The 8833-nt window shown below is 39.5% G+C and overlaps 1 long non-coding RNA gene across 1 annotated transcript in view; it reads left to right on the top strand.

Moving 5' to 3' along the window:
* LOC138357156 (uncharacterized) overlaps nt 1-4022 on the top strand; it is a 7293-nt gene extending 3271 nt beyond the window's left edge. Inside the window, exon 3 of the long non-coding RNA XR_011224835.1 lies at nt 3758-4022. This is a non-coding gene — a long non-coding RNA (uncharacterized lncRNA). The remainder of the gene's footprint in view (nt 1-3757) is intronic.
* Nucleotides 4023-8833: the final 4811 nt, after the last annotated feature.

Raw genomic sequence — 8833 nt, 5'->3', positions numbered from 1 at the left:
CACTCTGTATGCGAAAGGAAATTTTTTTATATTTCTTTGGCATCTTTGTTTATTTAGTTTAAATCTATGACCTTTTGTTCTTGAAGTTCCAGGTCTCGGGAAATCTTCCCTATCGATTTTATCAATTCCTGTTACTATTTTGTACATAGTGATTTTATCACCTCTTTTTGTTGTCTTCTAGTTTTGGCATATATAATGCCTCTGACCTCTCCACATAGCTCTTGCCCTTTAGTTCTGGGAGCCACTTAGTAGCATGTCTTTGCACCTTTTCCAGTTTGTTGATGTGCTTCTTAAGATATGGGCACCACACAACCGCTGCATATTCTAGCCTTGGCCGAACAAAACTCGTGAACAATTTCTTTAGTATTTCGCCATCCATGTATTTAAACAAAATTCTGAAGTTAGAAAGCGTGGCATAGGCTCCTCACACAACGTTCTTTATGTGGGCCTCAAGTGATAGTTTTCTATCTAGAATCAACCCTAGACCTCTTTCTTTTATCAGAATTATATAAAGATTTCTCACATAATTTGTAGGTTGTGTGGGATCTATGTTCTATTCCACATTCCATAACATGGCATTTATTCACATTAAATTTCATTTGCCAAGTGGTGCTCCATATATTTATTTTGTTCAGGTTTTCTTGAAGGGCATGACAATCATCTAAATTTCTTATCCATCCCATTATCTTAGCATCATCAGCAAACATGTTTATATAATTCTGTATTCCAACTGGTAGATCATTTATGTAGACAATGAACATTTCTGGTGCATGTACTGTGGTACTCCACTTGTGACACTTCTCCAGTCCGATTGCCTCTGATTACTGCCCTCATTTTTCTATCAGTCAGAAAATTTTTCAGCCATGTTAGAAGCTTACCTGTCACCCATCCAAAATTTTCTAGTTTCCAGAACAACCTCTTATGTGGAACTCTGTCGAAAGCCTTTTTTATGTCTAGATAGATGCAGTCGACCCAACTACCTTTTTCCTTTAAAATCTCTGTGGCTCAATCATAGAAACTGAGTAAATTCGATACACAGGATCTTCCAGATCGAAAACAATACTGTCTGTGTGATATTATATAATTTCTCTCCAGGTGTTCTACCCATTTAGTTTTTATTATTTTTTTTTCAATCTTTTCACTGTTACACTTGTCAATGATTCAGGTCTATAACTGAGAGAGGTGGGGTCTTCCCTGTTGCAACTTTTGTAGATTGGAACTATGTTAGCCTTTTTCCACATGTTTGCTATGACTCCTGTACACAGGGATGCCTGAAAGATCAGGTGAAGTGGAAGGCTGAGCTCAGATGCACATTCTCTCAGAACCCATGGTGAAACTCCATCTGGACCAACTGCTTTGTTCTTACTTAGCTACTTTAGCATATTTTCCACTTCATCTCTAGACACCTCTATACGCTCTATGATGTTCTCAGAAATTCTTATTGTGTCTGGTTCTCTTAAGATTTCATTTTGTATAAACACACTTTGGAACTTTTGGTTTAATGTTTCAGACATTGCATTATCATTTTCTGTGAATCTGTTTCCTATTTTCAACCTCTGGATATTATCCTTTACCTGCAATTTGTTGTTTATGAATTTGTAGAATAGGCCCAGTTCTGTTTTACATTTATCCATTATCCCTTTTTAAAAATTTCTTTCTGCCTCTTCCCTTACTGCTGTATAGTTGTTTCTCGCATCTTTGTATCGCTGGTATGATTGGGGGTTTGGCTTCTTTCTATTTTGATACCTGCTTGATGGGGTTCTGCTCTTCTACCCCCCAAGCCCGGCCCGAGGCCAGGCTCGACTTGTGAGAGTTTGGTCCACCAGGCTGTTGCTTGGAGCGGCCCGCAGGGCCACATACCCACCACAGCCCGGCTGATCCGGAACTTCTCTTAGAAAACAGTCCAGTTTTCTCCTGAAGATGTCCACGGTTGTTCCGGCAATATTTCTTATAGTCGCTGGGAGGACGTTGAACAACCGCGGACCTCTGATGTTTATACAGTGCTCTCTGATTGTGCCTGTGGCACCTCTGCTCTTCACTGGTTCAATCTTGCATTTTTTTCCATACCGTTCACTCCAGTACGTTGTTATTTTACTGTGTAGATTTGGGACCTGGCCCTCCAGTATCTTCCATGTGTATATTATTTGGTATATCTCTCGTCTCCTTTCTAGAGAGTACATTTGGAGAGCTTTGAGACGATCCCAATAATTTAGGTGTTTTATCTCGTCTATGCGTGCCGTATATGTTCTCTGTATTCCCTCTATTTCAGCAATCTCTCCTGCTCTGAAGGGGGAAGTGAATACTGAGCAGTACTCGAGACGGGACAACATAAGTGACTTGAAGAGTACAACCATTGTGATGGGATCCCTGGATTTGAAAGTTCTCATAATCCATCCGATCATTTTTCTGGCCGACGCAATATTTGCTTGGTTATGCTCCCTAAACGTTAGATCGTCGGACATCATTATTCCCAAATCCTTGACATGCTGTTTTTCTACTATGGGAAGATTCGATTGTGTTTTGTACCCTGTATTATGTTTCAGATCCTCATTTTTGCCGTACCTGAGTACCTGAAATTTATCACTGTTAAACATCATGTTATTTTCTGCTGCCCAATCGAAAACTTTGTTGACATCTGCTTGTAGTTTTTCAATGTCTTTCATTCCATGTTTGTGTCTTTTGGTCTATGGCCCTCTCTCAATTTCTGTTGAACCAATCCTGTTTTCTGGCCCTGCATCTCTGTTTTGGTATGAATGTTTGTGTGCCTTCATTGTATATTTTGCAAAATTTGGCATACATTTAATTTACTTCCCTGTCTAGCAACAAGTCTGCCTAATTACTTATTAAAAAAAATTTGAAGTTCCCCATAGTGACCTCTCTCTCTTGAAATCAAGTTTATCAACTGTTTCAATGTCCCCATTTTTGTGTGTGTGTGTTTGGAGGCTAAGCTTGCTGATACCATGTGTGTGTGTGTTTGGAGGCTAAGCTTGCTGATACCATGTGTGTGTGTGTTTGGAGGCTAAGCTTGCTGATACCATGTTGTGTGTGTTTGGAGGCTAAGCTTGCTGATACCATGTGTGTGTGTGTGTGTGTTTGGAGGCTAAGCTTGCTGATACCGTTTGTGTGTGTGTGTGTGTGTTTAGAGGCTAAGCTTGATGATACCATGTGTGTATTTGGAGGCTAAGCTTGCTGATACCATGTGTGTGTGTGTGTGTTTGGAGGCTAAGCTTGCTGATACCGTGTGTGTGTGTGTGTGTTTGGAGGCTAAGCTTGCTGATACCATGTGTGTGTGTGTGTTTGGAGGCTAAGCTTGCTGATACCATGTGTGTGTGTGTTTGGAGGCTAAGCTTGCTGATACCATGTGTGTGTGTGTGTTTGGAGGCTAAGCTTGCTGATACCATGTGTGTGTGTGTTTGGAGGCTAAGTTTGCTAACACCGTGTGTGTACTCACCTGTTTAAATAATAATAGGGGTGTGTACCACCTCTGGTGCAATTGTAGGGACCCACAGCCTTGAAGAAAATAGAGTATTCAGAGAAGACCTTGTGGATTCTCACTGAACACTAATCTTTTCTTCTCCTATCACCCTTCTTATTTTGTTTTATGCTGTATTCTATTATATATCATATAAATACATAGCCAAATGGCAATATTTATTATGTCTATACAAAAAGAAGACATCCACTTTATTTTTTTTCTCTCCTTTGTTTCTATGTGGATTTTGTTGTGACTAATGATTCTCCTCCTTCCCATCAACAGGTCTTCCTCACTGGGCTTGCTCGGCTTTTGTGTTACTGTGAGGGTGCCATCATCGTTTACCCTTCAAGACTGACTCATGCTGGCATTGCATTTGTGGACTTCCCTTCACAGTAAACAGTCCTTCTCCATATGGTGATTGTCCAGGGCAAGCAGGGTGTGACTGCCATCTTGGAGAAGCAGGGTCTTTTAATATGAAGAATCTTCCGTCTTCTCTACTTACGCCAGCTTGTGCCGGCCTTGCATTCTTGTTACTTCATGGCCCTTGGGCCTTTTTTATTTATTTTACATAATAAATTTTTTTATTAATACCCGTGTTTCACAAGAGATCCTTAACATTTTAAGCACCAATTGTATTGACTAATGTACGTCTTGTAACCTTTAAGACATAAATAGACAAGACATAGATAAATGAGTGAATAATGCTGAGTGACTAGGTTAGGGCGAGGAACATAGTTCAGTGTCTGGCTTTGGAAGAATGCCTACTGTTTTAGAAACCTTATTGCCATGATCATAATCGTATGGGTTAAAAAGCATTTGTTGTCACTCCTACACTGTGGCTTGTTGAGCTTGAAACCTTTGCTCCTTGTTCGTGTTACATCTGACCTTTTGAAGAAATTGTATGAATCAATATCCTCCAAATTGTTCAGTATTTTAAAGGTTTCGCTCTATTACTCTCTCATTTGCATATATCTAAGCATATAGATTAGATATAGATTTAGATTAGATTTTTTAGTCAGGTAAAGGTACATACATTGCAGATGAGTTACAAAGGGAAAGACATTGACTAGAGTTCACTAGCTCTATTGGAAGAGAAACGTCTGCAAGACAAGTGTGGGCAAAAATTAAGGTAGCAGCGGCTCACAACGACCCCCAACGGCTTCATTTTGTATCTTCTCCAACTTGCCCATCCTACCTTTACCAAAACAAGAAATGACAGGTGCAGCATAATCAATAAGAAATCTTACAGTACTCAAGTACATCATTCGTAGCACTTGGACTCCCACTCCTTTCCACAGCATGCCAAGGCCTTCAGAGGTTGTAATCTCTTCCGACATTGAGTCAACAGTCTGTTCATCTCAGTTTCCAAACTCTCATAGGTATATCCAACATATATGCCTAAATATTTATATATATTAACTCTATATTTTTACCGTTTATTTCCAATATAATGGGCCTCCGACTTCTACATTCAAACTTTAGTTTTGTCTTCATTAACCACTAGTCCCATGTGGTGACACTGGTTTCCGAAATTGTCCAACACTGTTTGAATCTTTGAAATATCTTTGCCCTGAAACAAAATATCATCAGCATATATGATTGGAGTTACCCAATTTGAGTATTTCTCAGATGCTATCTTATTCATTAGTACATTAAACAGGGTGAGACTCAACACTCCTCCCTGAGGTGTGCAGAGTTCTTGACCTTGATACCTTGAACCATACAACCTTGATACCACACCTGAGCCTTCCTTTCCTGAAGATAATCCCCTATCCAGCGCAATAATCTCCCTTCAACACCAAGACCAGCTAATTCATATAAAATAACCTCTTTGTTGGCTTTATCAAAAGCTCCTTATAAATCAATAAAAATTCTATAATAATCATTACCATTAGCTAGACATTTAATAATACAGTCAGAGGTACTTTTTCCTCTGAGGAACCCGAAAAATTATTAGACAGCTGATCACCTATTATATACAAAAGTTTATTTAAAATGATCCTCTCCATCATTTTACAAAAACACGAGGTTAAAGACACAGGTCTGTACTCTCCATTGGCTTTAGGGATAAGGATGATCATAGTTCTTTTTCATTTACTGGGAATTCTGCCCTCTTTATAACTAATATTAAAGAGGTCTAACAGCGGGCTTTTCGTCATAATGGCAAGTTCATTAAGTATTTCATAAGTTACTCCATCCTCCCCAGGGGGCGGTAGATTTCCCAACTTTAATCGCCGTTATTAGTTCTTCTCTGGTAATACCTGTGCAAGTGACATCACCACTGTTACCTGCTGTAAGTATAAAATCCTTTCTTAGATCTTTCCAAGAATCAAACGACTCTCTCGTTACAGCGGGTAATTAAATGAACTAAGTTTGGCAGCTTCCGCCCATTTATTTACGAGACCTTTTGCAATTCCTTACTGGTCAGGATGTGCAACAAAATTATGCTTTTTACCCCTTATTTCATTTATGTCTTGCCAGATTTCCTTCAAGTTTGTTACTCCTAACTTTCTCTGCAAACTCCTGCCAATACTTGCTCCAAATTTCCTTTCTCTTCTCCGCACACTTTTATGGGGGGATGCTTTTCTATACCAGATGTTTTCCGGTTCAATGTTGCATTAAATACATCTACCTCCTTAATTAAATCTTAATAAAATGCTTCTGCCGAATCTGGCTTATAAGTATCATACCAAGACTTAATATGACCAACAAGACCCCTTAATTCTCCCTTATTAAACTTTAAGCTTTTCCTCTGAAGGCAGGCATGCTTTTTATCTAGTTTAAGCTGTATTTGTAATGCAAAATCTCTTAGCATTTCATCCACAGTAAGACAATTCTCCTCTATGCCCTCAGCATTTATCAAACAAGCATAATCTAATCTCCCTTCCCTCAGATGAGGAGAGGGCTCGCCCAGCAGTTGAACATCTTCATGTTCAACATGTTCATCTTCATGTTCAGATTTTACCATCCCTATCCCCAGTTTCCTGGAGTGCTGCTATGTTAATATTCTCTCTAAGAGTATAATAGTGTACATCCACCGCTCTAGTTTTTAATCCATTAACGTTCCAAGATAATATTATCAATCTACTTTCATCCATGAACTCCGTAATATTTTTTCTTTCTCCTCACTTGCACAACTACTACTAACATCGAAGGTAATAGTATTCATATCTATTTTCTTTGTTATTTCTGTATACCTTTTTACTTTAACGAAGGTACCCCCCAGGTGTAGGGAGGAATGATCTTTTCCAGGTATATTTTGAAAATCAGCATCGTTTTGCCACGTACCGCTTCGGTGGGTAGGCGGTTCCATGAGTTAATAACTCTGTGGGTGAAAAAGTATCTCCTGTAACTGGTAACTGGCTATTCAGACGAAGGACTTCGGGTAGATGTAGTTTACATGGACCTGAACAACGGTCGTAGTCTGCTGTCTGCTCTGTGTCGAGGCTGTAGCGTCTTGGGTCGATTAGAACTGTACACGCCGAGTGCTACATTCTTGACTGGAGATTGTACTGTGTGCTATTCGATTGATTGATGAAGATTAAGCCACTCAAGAGGTGACACGGGCATGAATACCCCGTAAGTGGTGGCCCTTTTGAGCCATTACCAGTATCAAGAGCTGATACTGGAGATCTGTGGAGGTGCGACTGCACCCTGCGTGACGGGAGATGTCTCCCGTGTGGTGTGTGCTATTCTGATTTATTTATAAAGATTAAGCCACCCAAGAGGTGGCACGGGCATGAATAGCCCGTAATGTGCTATTCTCAAGTCGCTTGCTTATGTACGGTGACGACACCTCACAGTAAGATATAGAAGGGTGGAAAACCGTTACCTGTAAATAGGGATAGGATTAATGCTTGTGTAATTAGTTATGCCATTATGATGATGAGATAATGGAGTATATGGATTACTCGATCACTACATCACCTTCAACTATTACTAGGGGAACTATTCCATGGTCCAGCGATTTTCTGAAAAGGAGTTTCACTGGCAAGCATAGTGAATTAAGAGCATAAGAATAAAGGTAACTGCAGAAGGCCTATTGGCCCATACGAGGCAGCTCCTATCTATAACCACCCAAACCCACTCATATACATGTCCAACCCACGCTTGAAACAATCGAGGGACCCCACCTCCACCACGTTACGCGGTAATTGGTTCCACAAATCAACAACCCTGTTGCCAAACCAGTATTTACCCAAGTCTTTCCTAAATCTAAACTTATCCAATTTATACCCATTGTTTTGTGTTCTGTCATGTGTTGATACTTTTAATACCCTACTAATATCCCCTTTGTTATGTCCATTCATCCACTTGTAAACCTCTATCATATCACCCCTAACTCTTCGCTTTTCCAGTGAATGCAATTTAAGCTTTGTTAATCTTTCTTCATATAAAAGATTTCTATTTTGGGGAATTAACTTAGTCACCCTACTCTAGACACGTTCAAGTGAATTTATATTCATTCTATAATATGGCGACCAAAACTGAACTGCATAATGTAAATGGGGCCTAACCAGAGCAAGATATAGCTGAAGAACCACACCAGGTGTCTTGTTACTAACACTTCGATTAATAAATCCCAGTGTCCTATTTGCCTTATTACGAGCATTCATGCATTGATCCTTTTGTTTTAAATTCTTACTAATCATAACTCCCAGATCCCTTTCACAATCCGACTCGCAATCTCAACACCATCTAGCTCGTATCTTGTAACTATCATCATTACCTAGTCTCAAAACTTTATTTATCAGCATTAAACTGCATCTGTCAATCTTTTGACCATTTCAAAACCCTATTTAGATCAACTTGAAGTGATAGTGAGTCTTCTTCCGTGTTAATTTCCCTACCTATTTTTGTATCATCTGCAAATTTGCAAATGTTGCTACTCAACATAAGAACACAAGAACACAAGAACAAAGGCAACTGCAGAAGGCCCACCGGCCCATACGAGGCAGCTCCTACCTACAACCACCCAATTAATTTGCCAGTTCCTTTACGACTTGGGACTTAAATCCATTTACACTTTGGGCTTCTGAGTCTTTTAGTTTGTCAATGCTCTTCCTGATTGTGTCGCGTGTAATTGGTATTTCTCTTAATTCATTCTCCTTACCTCCGACAAACATTTGTGTTGGTGATGGGATGTCATTCAAGCTTTCTAGTGTGAACACTGATGTTAGGTATTCATTGAGAGTGTTTGCCGCCCTTTTATGATACAACTTAAAATTGTTAGTCTCATCTTTTATGGGTCCTACGGAGTCAGTTCTTTGTTTGGGTTTTACTTCGTATATACTTGCCCGAAACGCTATGCGTATTAGTGGCTTTAGGTATTGTATTTTAAATTTTAAAATTTTGCCC

The sequence above is a fragment of the Procambarus clarkii genome, chromosome 76, assembly GCF_040958095.1.
Source record: "Procambarus clarkii isolate CNS0578487 chromosome 76, FALCON_Pclarkii_2.0, whole genome shotgun sequence".
Classification (NCBI taxonomy): Eukaryota; Metazoa; Arthropoda; class Malacostraca; order Decapoda; family Cambaridae; genus Procambarus; species Procambarus clarkii.
This window is presented reverse-complemented; position numbering and strand designations above follow the sequence as displayed.